The 25193-nt window shown below is 41.6% G+C and overlaps 1 long non-coding RNA gene across 1 annotated transcript in view; it reads left to right on the top strand.

The window, feature by feature from the left end:
* Positions 1-25193, top strand: part of LOC311618214 — a 324594-nt gene that overhangs the window by 187842 nt on the left and 111559 nt on the right. The window lies entirely within an intron of this gene.

Genomic DNA, 25193 nt, shown 5'->3' with positions numbered 1-25193 from the left:
TGAACTCGCATTTTATTAATTATACCAGAGGAGGACCACAATGGCAGAAACAACCACCAAAGCAATTAATCAAGATCAGAAATCAACTTTGGCTCTGAAGTAACTGGTATACTAGAGTAAAATGTATTTCTGTAGTACCTCGTGATTTCAAAAGGAACACTGTCAAGTTACTAATACTGACTCTTTTCTTTAGTTCTTGACTCTTTTTGCTGAATTTCAAGTTAAGGAAATTGAAGCTTGATTCAGGTTCAAGTCTTAGTTCCTGATTATGGGTAAATGACAACTCAGGTAACAGCAGATGATTGAGAGTGACATCCAAGCAGAGACACTTTGGGCTCCCAGGGCACTTAGAAATAACTCAGATATGGTTTCTTATCAGCTGGGTATTAGCAGCCTGTAAATATGTGTCCCCGTTCACATAATGAGTTCTGACAGAGTAAAAGCCACCTGGAAACCTTTAAGCTCCTTCTTCAAGAGGTGTTTTAGCTACTTTTCCCTGAGGGACCACCAATCAACAATACATTATTTCGGTTTGTTGACATGTGGAATGTGTCAGGCTTTTGTTTTGTCTTGTTTCATTTTTCTGTTTTTCATTGGCTTTCATTTGTGCTCTTCGCTGGTCTTTAAAAATGTAGAGCAAAAAGGATCCGTTTCCTTGTCCAGCCACATGTCATATGTAGATTAAAAATGAGTTAATCTTTAATGAAGCAGAAAGTGAGCTATCTAAAGGCAATTTCCTTCCAGGCTTTACATGATGGCTCTTGTTCATTTTATTGGGTTCATCAACCAAATGGTTATTTATTCATATATCCATCCATCATATATCGAACACTGCTATGTGGAAGGCATTTTGATGGGTTTGGGTTACCCCCAACATTGTAATTATTTGAAAAGAAGGAGGAGCGAGGAAATACTGCTCCCATATGAGGCACCACTTCGGTTCTTATTTCCCTTTGGTCTCATCATGGTGCAATTTCTGCAGTCTGGATTGTTTAATCATTTTACAAACAAGATTACTCTTCCATCATTTTCAAAGTGATGAAATGAAGAATTTGATCATTTCTTTGCTTGAAAACTCTGGGTATTGTAAAATATTCTGTTCTTTATAAGTTAAATGCAATTTTCCTCAGCCTAGTAATTCGAGGTATTCTTTCCAAATTTATCCTAACCTTGGATGAAAGCCAGTATCTAAATCAAGCCTGTTTATGCATGAATGCCTACGCGCATGTTAAGGAACCCACCTTGGTGTTTCTTTCAATTTAGAATGAACTCCACTTCCCCAAAGATTATGAAATCTTCAAAGACCAACTTCAAGTTCAACCTCCTCTCCTGGGAGCCATGAAACCACAATGAGATTATTCTCTGGACTTTCAGGACACTGATGTGTCTACATCACTCATCTGATAGATCGAATACTGCCTTTTATTATGAATTATTGTTCTGAAATATGTGTGCTATAAGCTCGTTGAGGACAAATAATAGGGCACACATTTCCTTATATATCTCATAGAGTTTAACTACATTTTTTCATATACACATTTTCTTTACTCAAAGAAGCAGCTATAATAGAAAAGGATATTGGAAGAACATATAATTTAAGGAAATATATTAATAGTAGTTGGCTATGTATCCATGCATGAATGATTTTTATACATTTTACTGTTTTGTGTTTTCCATCTTTTTATTGTGGCTAACTAATGAAATGTATTTTGCTAGTTGCATACAATAACCTCAGAATTTAAAAGTCTATTATCTAATATCCCTGAGCAGAACTATGTTCTTTCTACACATTTCTGTATATCAGAATTATATGTCAGATTAGAATTACAATACATGAAACTAATTTAAAAAATAGTGTTGAATGCAAATTGTAAATGAAAAATAAAAAATATTATAATCACAGATTACTTTGTAGGTTACAAAGAGATGTAAAATATTGGGAAAATAGGAAAAAAAAAACAAGAAAAAAAAATAAAGTTTACACATGAAGAATGCTTTTATTTAACATGTAAAATATATAAATATATGCATATACTGGAAAGATAATATATAGTACACTTTGTATGTGCACATTGTGTATATATAATATAAATATATGTGATAAATGCAGATATAATCACTTAAGCACATAAAGTTTTTCTAATAAAAGTCTATAAATGCACAATGAAATACTACTTGGCCATAAAAAGGAAGGAAATCTTATCCTTTCTGACAGCATGGATGGACCTGGAGAGCATTATGCTAAGTGAAATAGACAGTCAGAGAAAGAAAACTACCATATGATTTCACTCATATGTGGAACCTAATGAACAAAATGTACTAACATGAAAAATAGAGACAGACTAACATACAAAATAGAGTCAGACTCATGGATAGAGAGGAGGCTGGGAACTGTTGGGGGTGGGATTGGGGAGCTGAGTGGGAGCGTGGAGGAATTGAGCAAAAAAATAAAAAAAGAGAAAGAACTCATGGACAGGGATAATAGTGTGGTGACTGCCGGGGGGAGGAGGGGTGGGAAGAAAGGGAAGAGGGTTGAGGGGGGAGTGATGGTAATAGACAGAGACTTGACTTGAGAAGCTGAACACACAATACAGTGTATGGATGATGTGTTGTGGAATTGTGCACCTGAAACCTATATAAATGTGGCAACAGTGTCACCTCAATGAATTCAATAAAAAATTTAAAAAAGACTATAAATGGTGTTATTTAATCTTTTTCCACTCTGTCTACTGGACATTTCTTTAGTTCTTGACTGTTTTGGACATTTGGACTTGACTTAATTGGACATTAAGGACATTTTCATGTCCTTAAATAATATTTTAAATGTTATGTATAACGGCTCCCCTATCAAGCCCCACCTGATGGGGAGTGCAGCCTGAGGTTCCCCAGCCTGGCGCTGGAGTGGGGGGAGCAGTCTGAGGTCTCCTAGCCCAGCACCAGGACAGGAAGTGCATCTTGAGGTCCCTTGTCAAACCCTGCTGGGTGGGAGGCACAGCCTGAAATCCCCTGTCAAGCCCCACGGGGTTGGGAGAGGGCATAGCCTCAGGTCCCTGCTGATTGCTCATTAAGGCTCCTTATGGGAACTTGGCCTCAGCTGTGGGTGCAACCATCTTTGTGATGGAGTGATGGTCATTAAGCATATTCCCTCTTTATTAGATAGGATATATTTTTGTCTCCTTATTTTGGTAGCCACCCTGTGTTTGTTTCTATGTATTAGATAGAACTTCTATATCTCCTGGCCTTTGTACAGTGGCCTTATGTAGTAGAGTCCAGTAGCATAACCTCCACACTCACCTAAGCTGAGCACTTCATGTGTGCCCTACCCCTGAGTGGTCTATGTTATAGCTGAGCCATGATTGCTGTTGGCCCATCAATAGAAGGAATTTACCCCGGGGCTGATCAGCTGCAAGGACTGGCTGCAACCACCTACCACCATGGAGGATCAGCTCTGCAGGGACCAATCCCACAGAGCAGGAATTACTTTGGTGGGGTTCTGATGCCCACTGAGTTTGCTCCTTAAATGTGTTGTTTGTGGAGGTATCGAATAGTTAGATGGTGCACTGATGTGGCCTGAAGCTGTCCACTGCGTGCGCTGGCTCTTGGGCCTCCAAAAGTTGTAGGCCAAGGTCAGCCACTGCCTTGGCCACCCAACATGAGCTACAAAAGGATCTGAAAATTGCTGCTACTTCAACTGGGTTTGGAGGTGCCCAGATGAGGCCAAGCTACCAGCCAACACTGGATGTCACTAGTGTCTAGCCTGGTGCCACTAAGCAAGAGGTATGGGGCACATTCATTGAGGCCAGATGCTGCTTTTTTGGGAAATATTAGGAAAGTCTGAGTCAAGACAGGTCGTTTATATGGGTAAGCCACTGAAAAGTTTGGGTGGGATTATAAATTGGGTGGTCCTACAAGTTGTGTGGGGTAGGGTCTCAGGGCAGCATGAACAGTATGAGCCAGGTTGAAGGAGACTCAGATATGACTTCTGTCTGCTTGTTCAGTCTCAATGTGGCTTCTTCTCTAAATCCCTGATTGTAGGACTTCCATTTAGCTAGATTTCAGGCAGTTCTGAATGATGGTTGTTCTATAGATTAGTTGTAATTTTGATGTTGTACTTTAATAATTAAATGGTCAGATTTATTTGAATGGGATGAGGGTAGTCTCAGTGACGCTTACTGTAATAATCACTGTTGGAGAATATTTATTGTAAATTTTCTCCAGCAGAAATGTGTCCATGGAATCAACTAAAAAGCCAAAAAATCAAACTTTAAATTAGTAAATGTTATAACATTTCTGAAGCCACTGCAGTTGAATTTAAAATGTTTGTTGTTGCCTTGTACAAAGCCTGGAGAATTCATTATCTTTCTAATGTTATATAATGTAGCTTTGCTGTAAGTAGTATGTTTATTCTTCAAAGAACTTTCAAAATCTATACTGATTAACTCATTAATCACTAGCTAAATCAGCAAACTGAGAAGAAGGTTGAAATTTTTTTTTTAAAAAAGCAAATGATTGTGAAAGTGACGATCTAAAAATGTAACCATAGTCTACAGAGTTGATGGAGGGGCTCATTGGTGATCCATCCGGGGTGGGTTTTCATTGTTTGTTTATTTGGGGTTTGGAGAGAGTTTATCTGGCTTTGATATTAGACAGTGTCTTGCTGCCTGTTCTGACAAATAGCTCGCAATGCCAGCTTTTCACACAGTGAATGCTGGGGTTTTTCATTTCATATAGCAGCGTGAAAGATCTAGTGCCCTTTATGCTGAAGCACCAAAATGTGCTTCAGGAAATGTGTGGGAGGGAGATGGGAGGAGGGAGGGGCAGAAGAGATGATGCAAAAGAGCAATTCCCAGTTTTAGTAAATGAACTGAATCCTAGAATTAGAAAATCCTCAAAATGGAAGCTGAAAATGTCTGACAACTTTAAATCTAGGATAATGACCATTTATAAAATGTAAGCTTTAAACAAATCAACATTTCCCAATTCCTCAACCTATATTTTGAAGGGCATCTATTCAGGTGGTTTCTAACACTTTTGGTGCTGAGATAAATGAAAAGGGAGGAGGGAGTGGGGGTAGGATAGTCTCACAGTAATGCCCAGTCCCACCCATCTATTCTCCCTCAAAGCAATTTTAAAATCAATTCAGTATTTCCTGGATAGGTTGACGTCACCCTGCTCATAGCAGAGTAAAGGACCAGGCTGCTTGCTTTGTGCTCATTAAAATTCTGTATACTACACTATGCAGGAGCCAATGCCTATTTTCAGAACAAGCATAAAACAAAGCAATGAATATTCTTGTCTAGGAGGCCAACGTGGGGAGAGCAGAGAAGAGTCATGTGGGGTGAGGTCCATAGATGGGAAAGGGGAAGAGAAAGCAAGGAATCTTTTCATGTTTATCAAATTCAAGGGATAGAATTGTCAACAATATATAGTTAATAAAACATCCAAAACACAGACATGAATTCCAGAGTACTCCCAGAATTCTAATCCGAGAGAGACCAGCCGGGAAGGTAGTGACAGTCAATGTAATCTGGGGGAAATGACTTTACACAAAGAAATTAAAAGCATCATTCTCAGCCCTTCTGTTTTTATTTTCATTAAGAAGTTTTTATTCTCACAGCCCATTTATAAGGAAAATGTCTGGGACGCATCTCGGTACTATCTGCATAAACATAGCCCCTGGTTCTTTCATAGACTTTAATATATGTAGTACATACATTTATATACATAAATCTATATATAGACACGCATATGTTTATTCACATAAATCTATGCATGAATATGTACCTGTCCACAGGATAGAGCCTGGGTCCTGGCTGCCATGGGGGTAGGGGGAGGGGATTCTCTGAGAGATGGCTTTGCCTTGACCCTGAATCTTTGCCTTTCCTACACTCTGGTGGAGCGAGGCAGGATGGCTACTGAGAGATTGGAGTTTTATAGAGCTGAGGGAGCAGCTACTGTCTTTCCCCAGTGAGAGCTGCACCTCTTGTACCTGGTGCCTTCCCCCTCAGCCTGCAGACACCCTGTGGCTCTTCTCCCGCTAAGGAAGGGAACCAGCCAAAGGGAAGCTCCCCCTTGCTCTCAGAACACTCAGAGATAAGCACCTGCTGGGCCTGCCTCAGCCCCACCCGATGGGTAGAAATGGCCGCTCACTGACTAAGACAAAGGGACCTTGAGTTCAGAACAGGTCAGTCCCTTTGTTTCTGAGCATTCCACATCAAGTATTCCTTCTCCCCAGACAACAGACCAATCCCACGTCAAATACTCTTAAATTCTCAATGAGGTGCCTGGTCTTTTCTTTTTCTTCTTTCAGCCACTATTCACACACACACACACACACACACACACACACGCACACACACGCACGCACACACATATGAACTCATACACACACAAACATCCAGATGCACAAACACATAATACATGTACAAACACAGACACACATATACAAAAACACAGGCACATACGTATACATGCATACACATGCATGCACACACATAGCCAGCGGGACCACAGATGAGGTAAGGAACAAGACTTTTATGCTAAGAAGGGCAGACTGCCGTTTCCAAGTTCATTAGAAACACACCACAGCATGAATGCAAAGGCTCTCATCTCTCTAGAATGGAACTCCATGTTCAAAGGCAATGAAAAATTGCCTAAGGACCTGCTTTCTGCCCTCACTGGGTCAAGGGAAAGGAAGATGGGCAGAGTTCTTCCAGGAGGGGTTGGCCCTGTACCCGCTTGGCACGGAAAGGAACCAGCCACCTCTCTGTCCACATCCTCTATTTTCAGAGACAGCCTGGTTCCAGATCCCTGCTGGGAGCTGCCGCCTGGCCTGGGAGAACTGGGGGGCTCTTGCACTGTCAGGAGAGTTTGGGAGTGGGAGGTGTAACCCTGGAATTTATGCCCAGAGTGACAGAAAGGGGACACCCTCAGTCTTTTATCTTCCTAGCCTAGGTCATGTTGCCCTTTGAAGTGGCATGGTGGTGCCAAGGCCCGGTGGGTAGGACAGAGCATAGCTCCTTAGGACTTCGGAAACAGAGGAGGGAGCTCTATAACATCCCTCTCTTAGACCAACCAGCTTCAAATCTCAGCCCTGCCGCTTTCTAGTTCTGTGACCTAGGGCAAGTCACTGACCCTCACTGTGCTTCAATGTCCTCAGCTATAAATCGGTGTGGTAGCAGTCCCTACCTCACTGGGTATTTGTGAGGATTAAATGAAGACAGTCTTTTAAAGGGCTAAGGAAAAAGCTTGGGACTCGGTAAACCCCGTTCCGACTGACTCCCCACCGACCTGCTCTTGGACTTGGAAAGAAAGAACGAAGGAGAACTAGGCTGCTGCGTTCAGGATCCCACCTGTGGACCCTCATCGCCCAGGCCCGATAGGGCTAGCACAGCCCTCCCATCCCTCCCCAACCTGCCCCTGCATTTTGCTGGGCTGAGTGCAAGCAGGGTTGTTGGCTGACTCCCCTGAAAGGCACGGTCTCCTCATTACTCCAGAATAACCTAATTAAGAGGGTCTGTGCAAGGAGACGCTGGGCAGAGGCCCAGCCTGGTCTACCCGTGAGTACAGGAGTGTAGGTTCTGGAAAGCTGTTTGAATGGCACGCTGGCCCTTATTTATTATTTACAACATGAGGGAGAAAATGGAACCATCGAGACTTTGTTCTTGATTCTATTTCGAGTTCCTATTGCCTACAATAAAGCACCCACTCCCTGGAGAGAGTTGCCAATTATCTGCAACCTGCTCGCCACGCACCATGATTGCAGGGGAACTGACCAGGGCACCGAAGGATCTGGATCTGAAACTGCAGTGAAATGTCTGCTTTGATAACTAAGACTAACAATTCCAGCCTAGCAAAGCATGTGAGGAGGCTGTTTCTCTACCACCCGTGTGTATTTTCCAAACCACAAATCAAAACCTAGCATGTCACAGAGGATTTTTGTATGGCTTCTGCCACTGCCCTTAGGCAATCTTAAAGGTAACAGTGTGAATACCAAAATATCAGCCTTTGGGGACCATGTGGGAAGTAGGACAGAATATCTGACTAACTTGAAAACTTCAGGCCCTTACCATATTCACTCAATTTGTCAGGAGGGTAAAAGACAGCAAATAGGGAAATATTTTTAAGTGGAAATCCATCCTTACGGTTTATAAGGGTTAATCTCTCATTCTGATCTTGATCTGAATTGCAAAGGGAAATTAGAACCCCATCCTGAGTCTCCATAGTGACTCCCAAGCACCAGTTGTCATGGGTAGAACTGCCAAAAGTCACTCTCTAATCCTATCTCTCTACTGTCTGACCCGAAAAAGAGGCAAGTGCCTATGTACCTGACTATATTCTCCTTCTCATCATCCCAGGGCATTCAAGAGGACAGAGTATTGATCACCCCGAGCACTTGTGATCTCTTCAGTGTGCTTCTGGGTTAGAAACAAGATGGTAAGAAATGATGTACCTCTGATCCCAGCAGAGCTTGGCCTCCAGGGTCAGTCTAGCATCACAGTCTGTGTTCTTGGAGTCAGACTATCTAGACTCACATCTTAACTTCCCCACTTACAATCTGGGTAAGTGTTCTCAGCCTGTTTTTAGCAAAATAACAACCAGCACGTCACTCACTGGAATAACTGTAGCAATGTAAACAAAGAACCTGATTCATCTTAGAATTGAATGAATGGTAACTGTCATTTAGAGACAAAGAAAATAATGCGGGAACTTATCAGCATATCAGCATCAACTCTAAGCAATTAATAGTCTTCTAGGCATGTGAAGAAGAATAAACATACAGAATATTTTTTCCTAACATTAAATCACGTTAACATTTTAGAACAGGAAATTTAAAAATATAACATTTTTAAGTTATTGGGGTAGCCTAGTTTTCAATGAGACACAAAAGCAGAGAGAGATTGTTTTGGACATTCCTCCCTTGATCCGGGCCTATCGATCCTTTAATGCACTAACAACCACATCACATCTCAAATGGAATCTGAAATTTTCAGTCCCTAAAGTGTGGAGATTTAGATTGTCCACTTGCTTTGTGACTGAGGCAAGTGAACTAAAATGCAGAGCACCACACATGTATCCAGGGATTATTTCACCTGTTGGAGTTGTAATGCTAATTTTAAATTGAGTTTAATATGTACACGTTAGTTGCAAAATTATGGTCATTGGCGTTGAGTTCTGCTTTCTCATTTGTTTGCTGTTTTGCTATGAGGACATTGGGGATTTTTTTAGTTTATAAAATAGGGGGCCAGGGAAAGAAAACCACTCTAAAGCCATTACTTTTTTTAGCCTTCTAGGAGTCTATAAATGCTTCAAATATATAATTCCATGTTCCATTTTTAGCAATTAATGAGAAAATTTTTGAGAAGAGGGGGTTGTGAGGAGCTCAGGAGGGAGTTTTTTCATAATTTTTTGAAACTAAGAAACAATCACAAAGTAAGAAACAGTCTCTACCCTCTGTTATTTGCAAATTGAGGACAAGCATGATTTTTTAAAGCCAATGAGAGAAGCAGGAAGATTCCAGAAGGTACAAGATGTGGCAGGACCCTGGAAGCAGATTGGGGGGTGGGGAACAGAGAATAAGAGAGAATAAGGAAAGAGAGAGGAGAAATTGTTTTCTAATATTTAAAGCCCCCTCCCCCCCGCCCCCTCTGTTCAGTGTCTAGATAGTTTCTAATCTTCACAGCCTGCATCCTGTCAGAAGCTGTGGTAGCTTTTCATCTTCCCCAGCCCAGCTTTTTCTCACCTCCTTTCACACATCCTGTGCTTTTCACACGTATCGCATTCAGATTACCACGTGTACCTTCCACCTCTATGCAGGGCAGTGTACAGAAAGCAATCAGATCAATGATTACCAATTACAATTCTACAGAGTCTGCTTCTCTGCAGTCAATAGGCAGCCCCACTCTCTTTGTGCAATAGATTTCATTATCCCTAAGGTTGTATCTTTAAAAATAAAATAAGTTCTGGTATGGTCCACTCAACAAGTTGGCAGGTCCCTTTTATTTAAACATGAAAGACTCTGGCCAGTGATTCTCAGTGGTTAGAGTGCCACTTCCTGGTGAAGGGCACATATTTGGGTTGCAGGTTCGATCCCAGTTCTAAAAGGGCTCATGCAGGGGGGGACCAATCAATGTGTCTCTCTCACACAGATCTCTCTCTCTCTCTCTCTCTCTCTCTCTCTCTCTCTCTCTCTCTCTTTATCCCCCCTCTCCCTTCCTTCTACTCTTTCTAAAAATCAATGGGGGGGGGGGGGGGAAATCCTCAAATGAGGTTTAACCAAATAAAATAAAATAAAAGAGAAAAGGGAAAATGTTCATTTAAGAAAGCACGGTATTAATGTGAATTGTTTGGAGATTCCTAGCTATACTATATATGGGATAATGAAGACAAAACAAAACAAAACAAAAAAATGAATTCAATCTATCGGCAGAGATTAATTAGGAGCTTACATTCAAGCTATTTCTTCAGCCACCATGCAGGGTCTGATAGATTGTTGCTGTTCTTCAAAGAGTTTACAACTTAGTTGGAAAAGAAATTAAAATTGAAATAATATTTTTATTAATAATGTAATATTAGCATGCAACAAACCACATTTACTTGTCAATAGGCAGTACAATAAGAGTTCAGAGGAGGTAAAGTCAAGCCCATGTGGTAGGCTGGGAGGGCTTCCCGGTGGAGGAGGGATTTGCCCCAGGCCTGCTAAGATATAGATGGTACACTAAGTTCTGGCTGAGAGTAGGCCAGACTCCCAAGAGGAGCAAGGTAGGGAGAACACCAGGGAACTATCAGAGGTAGCTACTTGCCAGACATATTTATAAGCTGTAGGCTGGCCCAGGTTGAGGACTGATGTAGAGGAGCAAGAAAGAAGTGATGACAAAAAGAGAGAGTCTAGGTTTAGGACGATTTAAAGAAACCTGAGTCCATCACATTGCTATAATTACATTCCCTCAACCAATATAAAAGGTATTTATTGGCTAAGCTCCTATTATATATAAGGCACCGTTGCGGGTGGAGAAAGGCAGAGAAATAAAAAGGAAAGATCTAATTTGAGCTCAGGAGCCAGACATAAAAACAGGAAATGTTAACAATGCAAAATATACTAAACAAAACCAGAAAGAAAAAAGGAAGGTGAATTGGCAAATAATTACTACATCTGTATAGGAAACCAATTATTTTGTCTGCTAAATACCATTTCCTTTCTTCTGAGAATAAGGAAGCCTTCTGTTACTTCTGAGTATTGTTCCTCCCATGCCCCCACTAACCCTTTGGTAGCCCCAAGAGACACCCCAGGAGAGCCCCTTGGCCATATCAACGGGTAAGAAGTGAGTACTGGTGACATGAATATCCAGGGTCCCAGTTTCTTTCAGGAATCAGCTACCTCCTTGCTTGGTTTTTCTATCTATTTATAAATAATATGAGCATTCTGCTTATAAAAGTCTCCCTTTGATAACCTCATTCAAATTGTATGCCTGTCACTTGCAAGCCAAAGAGTCTTATTAAATGTCTAAGTGATTAAAATCTGCCTTGTCTTGTAATTGTTTGCATTCCTTTCTTCAAACTTCTGGGTTTGCATTCTTTCCTTTAAACTAGTAGATGTTTCTCCTCATCTTTGTGTCACCTAAAGTGCTGAGGTCTGTAATTTGCACCAAGCAAACAAAATTAGGTGACTGCTACTAGTTGCAATAACAAACACACTCTCAACTTTTAGTTGCTTGACACCTTACGAGTGTATTTCTCACTCTCAAAGATGGGTGTTTGCTTTTTTAAGTACATTTTTAATGATTTCAGAGAGAAAGGGAGAGGAAAGGAGAGATAGAAACATCAATGATGAGAGAGAATCATTGATCAGCTGCCTCCTGCCCACCACCTACTAGGGATCTAGCCTACAAACCCAAGCATGTGACCTGATGGAGAACTAAACCATGACTTCCTGGTTCATACGTCAATGCTCAACCACTGATCCATGCTGACTGGGCAAGATAGTTGTTCTTAAAGGGGCAGTGGCTTTCTAGGTAGTGTTTCTGGGATCAGCTCCTTCCATCTTATGCCTCTACTCCCCATGGCCACTGTGTCCTGTGCTGAATCCTCTCCAGTCAGCAGCAGGAAGCAGAGTGAGGCCTTCCACTTCTTAATGCTCTGGGCCCAGAAGTGACCAGCTCTTTTGCTCTTACTCAATTGGGAGAAGCCATTAGACAAAAAGACTGGGATGTGCAATCCCTCTCTGGGAAGCCAGCTCCTGACAACAGTGCTACTCTAAGAAACAGGCTGTCATCTCTGGCGGAAAAGCTGCCATTCACAAAGACATTCACGTAATGTTGGTTGAATGTTCCTTACTACAAAAAACGGGGAGAGGGCAGAGAGAAAGGTGCTCTCCATGCTCAGGGGAAGAAAAGAGAGTGGAGGAAATAGAAGGCCAGACCCCAATCATGAAGGGGATACCCTGGGAGTCCATCTCCTCACCCCCAACCCCCAGGCAGAGTATGAAGGCAAGTTCTCTGGCTCTAAAGTGAACGACTGAGGACAGAACCATGTTTCATTTGTTTTGGTGCTCTAAGTGCCTGGTGTAGGATCTGACACCTCACAGGTATTCAAAAACTATTTGGTGAATGGATAAATGAATGAATCGGGGGTTTCGTTATCAAATCTTGGATGCAAAGTGAGTATTTGACCTCAATAATATTTTAAAAATCTAGAACCGGGGCACAAGATTGGAGTGAGAAAAGCAAGAGGCAAATGCTACATTGATTTTTTCACTACGTTTTGATGCTATGTTTCTTTAAATACTTTTCGTTGGAAACTGTGTGGTCACAGAGTCAGGAGCAAAGATGAGTCACCAAGCAGAGCCCAGGAGCATCTAGCTGATCTAGCTAATTAGGTGGCGTTTTGAGTCAGGAAGCCAAGGAAGTTATTACTTTTAAATCATTGTCCAACCTAATTGGAAAAGGTCAATAGTAGTAAAGATCTGATTTCTTTCTTCCTAGCTTATCTATGTTACACCAAAAGGCGGAAGCAGCCCTGAGCAGAACTGTGAAGTAGGCTCATTTCCCCTTTTGTAATCTCCTGCAGTCAACAAATGAACCTCCCTGCATCCAATAGGCTTTAAATATTTTCCCACTCACCAATCCCTTACTTCCCATGTTTTTCTGAGACAATACTACTTGCTTCAGACTTCCCCATCCTAAATGCACCTGTCATATGTCTCAGTCATCCAGACTCTGCTCTTGGCTGGTGTGAGCAGCCTTATTTGTTAATCTGCTCGTGTGTTCAGATAGGCCATTCATAATAAATTCAGGTAAAATATAGTTTTTACTTTGTATGCAAATATGCATAACCCATGGACTCAGACATTAGGGTGCTAAAGACCTCGGGGGCGGGGGGGGGGGGAAGAGCAGGCTGGAGGGGGTCAATGGGGGTAAAAAGGGGGACATATGTAATGCTTTCAACAATAAATATTAAAAAAGAATATATATATATATATATATATATATATATATATATATATATATATTTCTTTATTGTTGAAAGTATTTTATATGTCCCCCTTTTATATATATGGTCTTTTTTTAATATTTATTGTTGAAAGCATTACATATGTCCCCTTCCCTGCCCTACCCCCAGACCTCTTCTAGACTCCCACATCCTCTCCCAAGCCCCCAACTTCTAACTACCCTCCTCCTGCAGACCTTCACCACCCTATTGTCAGTGACCACAGGTTATGCATATATGCATACAAGTACTTTGGTTGGTCTCTTCCCACCCACCCCCATCCCCACCCTCACCTTGTTTATTGGGGCCTTCTGGAAATAAGGCCTTTACCCAATGGAGTATATCTAGTCATGAAAATGTTCAAGTGAAGTAAAGCCCCTGGAGAGAAGTTGGTGGGGCAGGCTGAACTCCTGCCGCCCTTTAAATCACACCAGGAAAGGCAGCGGTTGTTTCTGTCAGATCCGGAGCCCTGGCTGGCACACCCTTTTAAACCAGCAACTGTCCTGGAGGCATCAACATTGAAAGGCTTCTCTTGGCAAAACCTCAGACCCTGACCAGTTAGAAAGATAAGGATTGCATTAGCTGATATTTTCCCCAAAGAGTGCCTGAGTCATTTCCCTTTACGCTCTCTGACTCCTTGATTTCTAGTTATCGTTGAAATAAATTGCTTAAAACACACAATAGTGGTCTCTGTGCCTCTTTCATACTCCTTTGAAAAAAATTTACCTCGTTTACAGAGCCAAATCGGACTCCCTAAGATTGTAACTGTGACCAGGCCACACCCGCCTCCAAGGTTGCTCAGGGCCAAAGGAGAGGGTATCCTGCCACAACCTCATGAACAATTTGAAGGTGATTGTGTCCCAAAGCACTAGACATTAACAGGCTTCCCATAAAGGTCTTAGTGACTGTTATGTAAGCCCATGAATTTTACCCACTTTTCTTTCCCGTTGTCACTACTGCTACTTTAAATCCCTTCAGAAACAATATAGAGTATAAGTGAATTCGTAGTGATATATAAACACACACACACACACACACACACACACACACATACACACATACATTTATGTATGTGTAAACTCACCATTCCTAGAAATATCCCCAAAGGAAGCTTCCTTTTAAATGTCTTCTCTTCAAAATAACAAAGTAGGTTAGAGTCTGTGTTGCAAATTATAATAGCATTCCAGATTCAGCAGACAGGTCTACAGAGACTCCACCAAATCCATTTTCCCTCTTGAATTGAACAACAATGATAACAAAAACAAGAAGACCCTAGTCCTAATGAGGAAACACTTAAACCAAACTTGGGCACTTTTCAGAGGAAGATAAATGAGGTCACCCTGAAGCCTAGAGGTCAGAGCTCCTTAACACATCCAGGGTTCACCCTACACAAGCTCATCAAACTTGCTTACTTCTCTGGTACCCCATGAAAGCCATAGATCAGCCTTAGCAAGCAGGACATAGAATTGCACATGCAATGGGCTGGATTTATGAAGCAGACCCAGGGAAGCTAGTACACTTGATAGACGACAAAGGGGGGGAATCAGAAAGAGCCAGGCCAACAGGCACAGTCCTTTAGGAGCTCTGCCACCTGAGGACATGACTCTGCAACCCCACAGTTTGCAAATCATTGTCAGTGTCATGCTGCTGAATCACAAAAATAAGGTAGGTCACATCAGATAGACTCTGTTTATTAAGAAAGGAGGTGAATAATGCATCTTAGAAAAGTATTCATTAAAAATGGTTCTCAGGCTCTAGCCAGTTTGGCTCAGTAGATAGAGCATCAGCCTGAAGATTGGAGTGTTCTGGGTTTGATTCCAGTCAGGGACACATGGCCGGGTTGCAGGCTCAATCCTCAGTTGGGGGAGGGAGGGGGTGATACGGGAGGCAGCCAATCACTAATTCTCTCATCATTGATGTTTTTCTTTCTCCCTCTCCCTTCCTCTCTGAATTTAATAAGAAATTTATTTTTTTAAATGGACTCAGAAAGCTTTGATAAAATATATCTTTAAAAATCAGGATTAAGCAAGCGTGCACACACACACACACCCCTCACAGATATAGACCTCAGTATAGTGGTTAACAGAAGAAAAGGAGGGGAGGGGCAATAAAGACAGTAAAGGGGAGATAAATAGCGATGGAAGGAGACTTGACTTGGGGTAGTGAACACACAACACACTATACAGATGATGTATTATAGGACTGTACACCTGAAAACTAATTTTATTAACCAATGTTACCCCAATAAACTCAATAAATAAATAAAATAAAAATCTAAACATTGAAAAGCACTTTATTCCTTATTTTAATTACTGTGTCAGCCAAGAAAGTTCAAGACTGAGAATAGAGGGAGACACTGTCAAAAGGCTACTCTATTACTTTTAATCTACTTTTGTTAAAGTACTCAGAATACTTTTAATTTTAGAGGATCTGTTTTAATAAATAGTTGAAGAAATAATGCTTCTAAAATTCTTCAAGATATGTATTTCAGTCATTTATTCAAGTATACTGGGCATACTTCTTGGTTCAGGGATACAGTGGTGAAAAGTTCTCATTTATCCAAAGACATCACCCTGGCCCCAATACAACTTTGCTTTTGCTAAGGGTCTATGTATTATAAAAACAAACAAAAAAACAAAAAAACAAACAAACAACAACAAAAAAACATATCTTGCTTGCCAAACTCTTGAAGGTCCTAAGTCAACTATGTTTGTATAAATAGCAATTGTGCCAAGCAGAGTCCTAGCCTCCAGAAATATCCAGATCAACCCAAACCTACCCCTGATCCCAGGGCTCAGAGCCTAGCTGTGAAGAACCAGGTGAACACACAGTCGCTGCAGTGGGATAAGCAAGCACAATGCCTACTTATAAAAGCAATGACAAAAGAAGAGAGCAGAGTTAGTGTGTGTACTTATGAATGTGCACATCTGCATGTATGAATAGAGATAGGTACACAGATACATGATGTGTTTGACTTCAGTGATGGTTAAGTAATACTGACACTCTCCTTCATGAAAATAAAAACATACCATGGTCACTTGGGATTATAGCATCAACCACCAGGAGAATCTGAACCTGAAACCTGATTGTGCCACTGATTAGCTGTGTAGCATTCAAGCGGTTCCTTGACATCTCTGAGCTTCCCTTTTTACCTATAAAATAAAAGGGAATTATAGTACCTAATTTAGGGAGTTACTAAAGCCCTTTATAGAGGAGAATAAAAAATCATTAAGTTTCTTTATTATTGGGATGTAAATATCCTTTAAAATTGCCCATGCTTGCCAGACATTCAGAATAGCCTGTTTTGTTATTTTTGTTTTTCTTGTGTTTTTTTTTTTAATTCAGTCTAAAATGTTGTGTTCAAGAATGTAAACAAAGAAGGAGTTGAGCCCTTCAAACACACAGGTAAACATGGAGAAGAGCAACAAGCAGCCAGGCAAGGGTAAGAGCTCCAGCTTTTAATGGAAGCCTGGTGAATACCCAGATATTTTTAGATTATATTTTTTAATGGAAAACAGACACACACACACACACACACACACACACACACACACACACACCAAAAGGCATAGAACAAATACCCAGAAATATTTTGTTTCAATTTTACATGGGTTATTTTTACAGATCTGCCTTGCTGTGTGTATTTCATTGAGAATGAAATGAATCCGTGATATTGCTTCCATGGCAACCTGACTCTTTGTGATTGGCTGAGAGGTATCCAGGCACTTGCACAATACCCCAGAAAGTGCGAGTCCTGTTAATATTTAACAGATGCAGTAAAACCTACCAACCCCAAGGCGTTTGTTATGCAACTAACTATTAATAAGGAGATTCAGAACCATCCTAACATTTTCTCAACCTCTAAGTCTCCTTGTGAGGTTTGTTGTGGTGGTTTTTGGTGGTTTCCCCCCCACACTCCTTGTTAAAACCTGACATACAGAGAAACAGGAAGGGGAAGGGGAAGAGGAGGACAGGAACCCTGAGGAAGGGGCAGAAAACCTTGAAGGTGTGAGGAGTATAAAATCTCATACTTTGTTTTATTTCAAGATAGAACTGGTTTAAAAAGAGAGATATGATCTGCCCCCAAAAAATGTAATGCCATTTTACATTCAATCATGATTAGAAGGGAAAGCATCAACCTTTCTGAAGACACTTTATATAACCATGAGCATGCTGCGCATGTGCCTACCCAAGCACAATGAGCTAAAGGCCCAGAGGAGACAAATTAAACGGCCCAGAGGAGACAATGTGTATTTTCCAGCATCCGTGGGAAATTGAAGGGTTTTATTTTAAGCATGTATGATTTGAAACTCTCAGTGTGTCTTGAATTAAGAAAAGCATTCATATATATTAAAAAAAAAAATCCCAATTTGCAGAAGAGTTACATTTCAAGGTAATTATGTTTTCTATAACCCCTATACTGCCTGGATACTTGAGAACTCTCCCTGTGTGTTTAGAGTTCTACTTACACCATATCATGAGCCAACCCACTTAATAGGGGCAACAGCACTGAAAAGCAGCCAGGGTTTTAATAGTTGCATGTATTATCATTCTGACAGAGTAGGCAGTTAGACGGACAGGAGCCGAGTAGAGCTCATAGGCCAGGTCCAGACGGTCACCAGGGAGGAAAGCCCTGAGTGCTTTGCAGTGGACTGAAGTGGGCTGGAATCTGGTTCCTAGGGTGACCTTTCCGCCCCTGCATATTGCTGGTCATGTGGTTTAGCCTCCCTGCCTGGCCTTTCCTCCCCTGGCATGTCTCCGGTCATGTGGTAGACCCCCTTAAAGAAGGAACAAGGGAGCCCAAGAATAGCCACATATCGCTCTCTGAAGCCTTAAGCTTAATGAGATTCCAGCCTGCATTAACTAATTTTAAGAACAAAGCCTCAGGTCCACTGGGGTCTCTGAGCCACAGAGTCAGAGATTTGGTCAAACCAGAGATGACATTCGGGCCTCAGTTGGGTTTCAGCTCCCAGCCCAGGAAAGCAGCAAAACCAGGCAGAGTGAGGTCAGGGCTGACAGCAGGTCCAGCTGCAATGATTAACACTCTTCCCTGGTGCCGGCCAATCGGTGGAGATCAAGACCCTGGAAGGACACACCTGAAAGATGATGAATGTTCTACAGATATCCTGCCCTGAGACCTCCCTTAAGAACCTGCCTTTAAAGAGGGGATAAAAATCCTTAGGACTGCCCTGGTCAGTTTTTCTCAGTGATTAGAGTGTTGGCCCTCCTACTGAAGGGTAGAAGGATTGACTCCTGGTCAAGGGTACAAAAGGTTCAAGGCAACCAGTTGATGTGTCTCTCTTACATCAATGTTTCTCTCTCCCTCTCTCCCCCTCCTCCCTCCTTTCCTCTCTCTTTCTCTCTCATGGAAAAGGGTAAGAATTTAAAAATAAACACCTTAGGACAGATGAACCAGTGCGCTTGCACTCTCTCTGGAACATGCCAGCATCTTGCCACCTCTCCTCTCTCCAAGCGCCTCACAGGCCCCTTCCTTTGCCTCTGTCGTGTGTTTCCTGAGCCCATCAGGCCAGCTGGCCCACTTCTTCCACGGTTCAATTTTTCTCTGTGACTTTCTAAATAAACGTTGGCTTGTATTTGAGTTTTAGTTCTGAATTCTTTCTTAGCCAGAACTCAAGTACCACGGTTGCTGGCCTGAGGTCCAATCAGCGGTTCCATTCTGGTGCTGTTTCTCTGCTAACAGTTCCACTTAGGGTACTCCTATTTGATAGAAAGTGCACACAGAGAAAGTGCACAGAGAGACTGAATGTCTCAACTCCCAGTGGAGGATACAATTTGAAAACCTGTACATAAAAGGTTAGGTTAAGAATCTTAAAAATGATAAGGGAGAATTACTATACTTTGAGCTTATATATAAATTATTCTGTAGAGATATGTTGATTTTTTTTGTGTGTGTATAAATTCAATGAAAATCATGTTAGAAAGTGCTCCTGGAAACATCTCAGGACTATATCTAAAACTGATATTTGCTGATAGTCTAGGAACATAGTTGTCCCTGTGTTTCCTATAACTCTTCAACCATAACAGGGTAGGCTTTAGACATGTATGCAAAGTAGTATCTCAGCTATGTTAGGTTAATGTAAAATTTTAAAAGATTAAAAATTATACATCAAAATATAAACCATGGTTATCTATGGGGGCTTATAGTTGGTTTGGATTGTTCCTTTTAATGTATACTGTACTCTCCACACTTTTTACTTACCGTACGTGTTATTAAAAAGGAAAGATTATTTTTCATAAGAAACTATCAATGCTCCCTTCTTTATTCCTTCTTTGTAAGGACACTTACACACATAAAAAGGACTTACACAGTGGAAAGTGTCTGGCGTCCATTCTCTCATTCCAGGCACATGGTTGCCAGGAGGAAGCTATTACAGAGAGTGGAGTCTCACTTACAGATAAGGAAAATGAGGGCCGGAGGTCAGCTAGCTTTGCAGGGCGGCCAGGAGGACATATCCGGTGTCCTGGGGCCCCATCTCTCTACACTCAGATTATATATGAGATCCATTACACTGATCGCTTTCACATCTTTTTAAATGAAGTTCAAGACCATTTTCGGGTCTTAATTTTGTATTCCCTATCCCTGTGTGTAGCACACTGCTGAGAATCAAGCATATGCTTTAATAAACATTTGTGAATTTACAGCAATCCTTTCCTCTTCACAATTTTTTAAAACCCATTTATCTATGCAGCTCAACGTATTTGCTAAAGAACCAAAAGGCAGGACCTCAATCAACCTTTCCTTTAAATTACTTCGCAAAGTTTGAAACTCGGGGGTTTAAATATATATATATATACTTTCCTGGCCATCCATGCAGCTTTAGGAGAAAGGACATGACAAAAAGATACAATGAGTATACACTAAGCAGTTCTTAAAGAGCAAGATCTAGGAAGGGGCAGAGGCACCACATCTGGGCCAGCTGGCCAGGCCCTGTGGGAAGTGGAGAGAGGAAGTGAGGAAGGTAGGGATTTTCCAATTCAGCCCTCTTCCCCAGCCTAGCCCCAGAGTGAGGTTAGCAGGAAGGACAGATGGAGTTCCAATGCATGACAGAAGAGGGGGAAAGTGAAAAAAATGAACACTCCAAGATACTACCAGGATGGAAGGGAATTACCTAGAGTTTCAAAGTGTCTTCCCTGGGCTACTCTTGTGCTGTAAGAAATCTACATCAGCAGAGTCACCGCAAACATAAATGAACACATTAGATCAAGGCGCCCCTTCCTCTCAGCAGACAGTCTTGCACCAAAGCCTGCAGCTTGGTGGTGGATGGGGGCTGGATTACCTCATGAGTAAGCAACCTGCACAGCTCTACCCATGAACTGGAAACATAACCAAGATGGGCCTCTAACTTGAAGGTATTTTTTGATTCTTTGCCAACAAAGTATCCTTTGGTTAACAGATTCACAAACACACACCTCTGATATATAACAGAGACAAAGAAATGATTTCTAGAGTCCAGAGGTAAATGAGTTATTTCCCGTGTTAAAAAGAAATGGATACCCACCCCACAGAGTACTGTAATGATAGAAAGAGATAATGCATGTCAAGCACAGAGCACAACGCCTAGTATGAATCATTCAGTAAAAGGTTGGTTCTTTGCCATTTTCCCCTACAATACTGAAACTATTTAGATAAAGCTGTTACAGAGCAATTTTTAAAAATCCAACTCTTTTGCCATAAATCCCAAGCCTTCATATTTCCCCACATAGGAACAAACTTTATCCCCTCTCTGGCCTCCGTCCTCCACGCCAAGTTTATTTTTGGGTAGCAGGCAGAATGCCATAGACACTGAACCCATCTGGAAGAATGCAATCAGTTCTGTAGGAGATTTTAGTGTAAAACTCAAAGCCATCCCAGACTTCACATTTTCTAATGAAACAAAAATTTGACCCAAGCTTATAAAAATGTTGCCAGCATTGGCTCTGGGCCTGTGATCATCATTAACCCATAGATCTGAATCCATCTCAAAGGCGAAAGACTCTAGATCTGTGGAGGGCCAGGCAGAAGTCAGGCATATCTCCCAAATGTCACTTTTGACAGTGACCCTGACAAAAAATGAGCTGAGCTGATGCACAAGACTGTGCAGGAAAAATGTGCAGAGTCATGCTTTCAATGACCTTGGGTCACAGCCCTTCCTGCAGTTCTTCTATTGCTTCCAAATGAACTCCGGAGACAGACCAGGCAATTCTGAATGTTTACTGAATTCTCCCTTTCCCTACAGCTTTTGTAGTTAAAACTCTGTAAATGTGTAGAGTATCCACCTGCAATATATTAACCAAATTCAAAGGCATGCTCTGTAGTCCCCTCAATCTGATACTGTACTGGCATAGAGGGACGCTATTTTCAAATACATTCTCTTGCCCAGCTGGTGTGACTCAGTAGTTGAGACTCAACCCATGAACTAGGAAGTCACAGTTCAATTCCCAGTCAGGGCACATGCCTAGGTTGTTGGCTCAATCCTCAGTAGAGGGTGTGCAGGAGGCAGCGAATCAATTATTCTTTCTCATCATTGATGTTTCTATCACGCTCTCTCTTCTCCCTCTAAGGCAGCAGCAGCCTCTCAGAACTTCTGAGCCTGGAATCTCACAAGGAGACAGTGCCCCACAAGGTGTTTATATTTTCATAAAATGTCAGGTAGCTATATTTGTCTGACCTGGCATCGCTTTAGCCAGGAACAATTTCTAGAAGATGAAACTCAAGGCAATGATCTAATATGTGGTATCTTAAGAAATGGGAAATGGAACAAATTTGAGAATTGTTACCATCAAGGCAACTTGGTAAACTTGGAGGATATTATATAAAACACAGGTCAAATACCAGAATGAAAAGATATACAAAACAAGAGAGAGTACAAGTATTTTTAAATGATGGAAATAGAAAATAGATGCTTTTCTTAAAAATGTCACCCAAGAATGTGTTTTGAGTTTTAAAGAGAGAGAAGGGGAGAGAGGAGAAATATTGATGTGGGTGGGAAAAATCAATCAGCTGCATCCCATACCCACCCTGACCAGGGATCAAACTGGAAACTTAGGTATATGCCCTGACTGGGAATCAAACCTACTACATTTTGGTGTGTGGAACAATGATCCAACCAACTGAGGCACCCTGCCGGGGGGTGGGGAGAATATATATATATATATATAGTGGGGCTTGGAAACAAGTTAAGAGCTGATGTTCTGTTTAGGTTCCCCTAATTTACAACAGCTGCCAGCTCAGTGTGCCAGGTGCGACTGGTTCCTCCAGGCTGCTGGGCAGAGAGCAAAGCAGGGCCCTGGCTTTGCCTCCACCCTTTGACTCTCACCCAACGCCATGTTCTGCTGCATCTGATTGACAGTTCAGAACTCCTGAAGGACACAAGTACCTCTGAAAACACCTTCAAATACCTAATCGCATCTTTACTCATGGCCATAAGTAAATGAGTAGCCAATATTGTGATGATACCTTTTTAAAAATCTAAAAAAGAAATATATGAATATTCTTAACTGCACCTTACTGTTTGTATGTGATTTACCTGCCCGCTCTGCCATATACCTTAAGCACCACAAGTCCTAGTTTAGGATCTTGAATAAAGGAAATACCTGGATAACATCTATTCACATTATATTTGTATATTTTCCTAAGTTCAAAATTGTTATTTAGCTAAAAACAAATGATAGCCATTTGAAATGCAGAGAAGGGTTTCAGCACCATGCTGGTTTTTTTTCTGAGTGTGTATATTCATTCATGCATTCATTCATTCAACAAGGGTAGGTCTGGGCATTTTGCTAGTTTCCCCTGGATATCATAGTCAAAACAACAGATCTCTGCTCATCAGAGTCCACTTAGAGACAACAAGGTTAGGAAATTATTGAGATAATGTAATGATGGGCAGTTCTGCCTCTAAAATGGTTTAGAAAAAGGGAGATAGTGGTATACTGGATCAGAAATTATCAACTGGCCTTCTCCTGCATATCTAGGGACCCATGGATTCCCAGAGGGCATTAATTCACAGATATGTGACTAGATATGCTCATAGCCTTCATGGCTCAGGGGTTCTATCACATTCAATACTGATTCCTGTGTACATGGTTGGTGCTCTATATTTGCTACAGAGGGAAAGGCAGGCTGGGGCAGACAACTTCTGAGCTCTAAACTCTTTAAGTAGGCTGCAGAAACATAAATGTGAATGATACCTACATTTCTGGAAAAAACAATCATCTTCCCAGTTAGCCTGCTGAGGGCAGGGGAACCCCTTCCAAGAGTTGGCAGACCCAGGGAAATCTTGTGTTTTCCAAGTTTCCAGAGAGACAGTCCATTAAAGTAGAAGCTGGAAGCACAGAGTATTGTCTGAGTTATCTCTGCACTATTCCCAGGGCCTAGACAATGTCTGACACATAGTAAGCCCTTAAAAAAAAAGTATTTTGAGTGCATAAATAAATAAATAAATAAATAAATAAATAAATAAATAAATCAGGAAAGAGCCTAAAGCAATGACTCTGAAGAGGAGACATCAAGCATAGACCAGAGGCCACACAAAGTGAAAAGAGTCTCCATTCTTCTTTCATGATATTGAAATTTATAGCACAAACAACCCTTAAAAAGGATGACCTTGGCCTAATACAATCTTTGGCCTTTACCCTTCCCCTTGGGGCTAGTGAAAGGAGAAATCAGAGCTCTACCTAGAGATGGGAGTATGTGAAATAAATTTATTTTAAATAAGCTCACATTTAATGTATTGCTGGGCATGCAGTAAAGAACAAGACAATGAACTTACCTCATTCAGCCTTATAATTAAAGAAGGCTTCTTGGAAGCGGGGCCCTTGGAGCTATTTACATTCTGCATGAACCACAGAGCCTGCCCTTCAGAAAAACTTGGCTCTTAGACTCAAAGAAGGTGACATTGAGAAAGATAACTTCATACTTTCCTTGAGAGGAAGAAAAAGGAGAGGGAGAAGGGAAGAGGGAGAGGGAGAGGGAGAGGGAGAGGGAGAGGGAGAGGGAGAGGGAGAGGGAGAGGGAGAGGGAGAGGGAGAGGGAGAGGGAGAGGGAGAGGGAGAGGGAGAGGGAAGGGAGGGAGGGAGGGAGGGAGGGAGGGAGGGAGGGAGGGAGGAAGGAAGGAAGGAAGGAAGGAAGGAAGGAAGGAAGGAAAGGGTAGAAAAACAACAAAATTATCACAGCCATCAACTAATCCCTGATGGCATAACCCTTTAACTTATACTAGTATATGTTGGTAGTTTACTCAACAGTTCAAGAATAAGAAGGGAAAAAAAGAACAATGACAGGGAATAGAGATTGAGAATTTAGCTATATCTGTACTAATAAATTCATTGTGAAAGAATGAGAGATACTCTTCCTGACTCCATTTCAAGGGGAGAGCAAGGATTTGTGACCTGGATGTCATCTCAAGGAAGAGAGTTTTCAGAAGTGTAAGCTCTCAAAGTAACAGCTGGATTGTTGAAGAGGAGAAAAGCTCTGAAGTTTCTAGAAGACAGGACTCTATTCCAGTGGACCTTGATGCCCCCCCTTCCTATCCTCACCCTGGAGGTCAATATGCAACCTCTGTCTAAACCCTGGGCCCTGTGGCCCAGAATCAAATGTCACTTGGCCACAAAGGACACTAGACTTAAGGACCAAGTCCACGTGCTTCTCAAGGAGGCACTTCAGCTACAAGACCAGAGGCCCTTCCTCCGATGTTCTGGAAGGTATAAGACCT

The sequence above is a fragment of the Pipistrellus hanaki genome, assembly GCF_964339955.1.
Source record: "Pipistrellus hanaki genome assembly, chromosome: 2".
NCBI lineage: Eukaryota > Metazoa > Chordata > Mammalia > Chiroptera > Vespertilionidae > Pipistrellus > Pipistrellus hanaki.
This window is presented reverse-complemented; position numbering and strand designations above follow the sequence as displayed.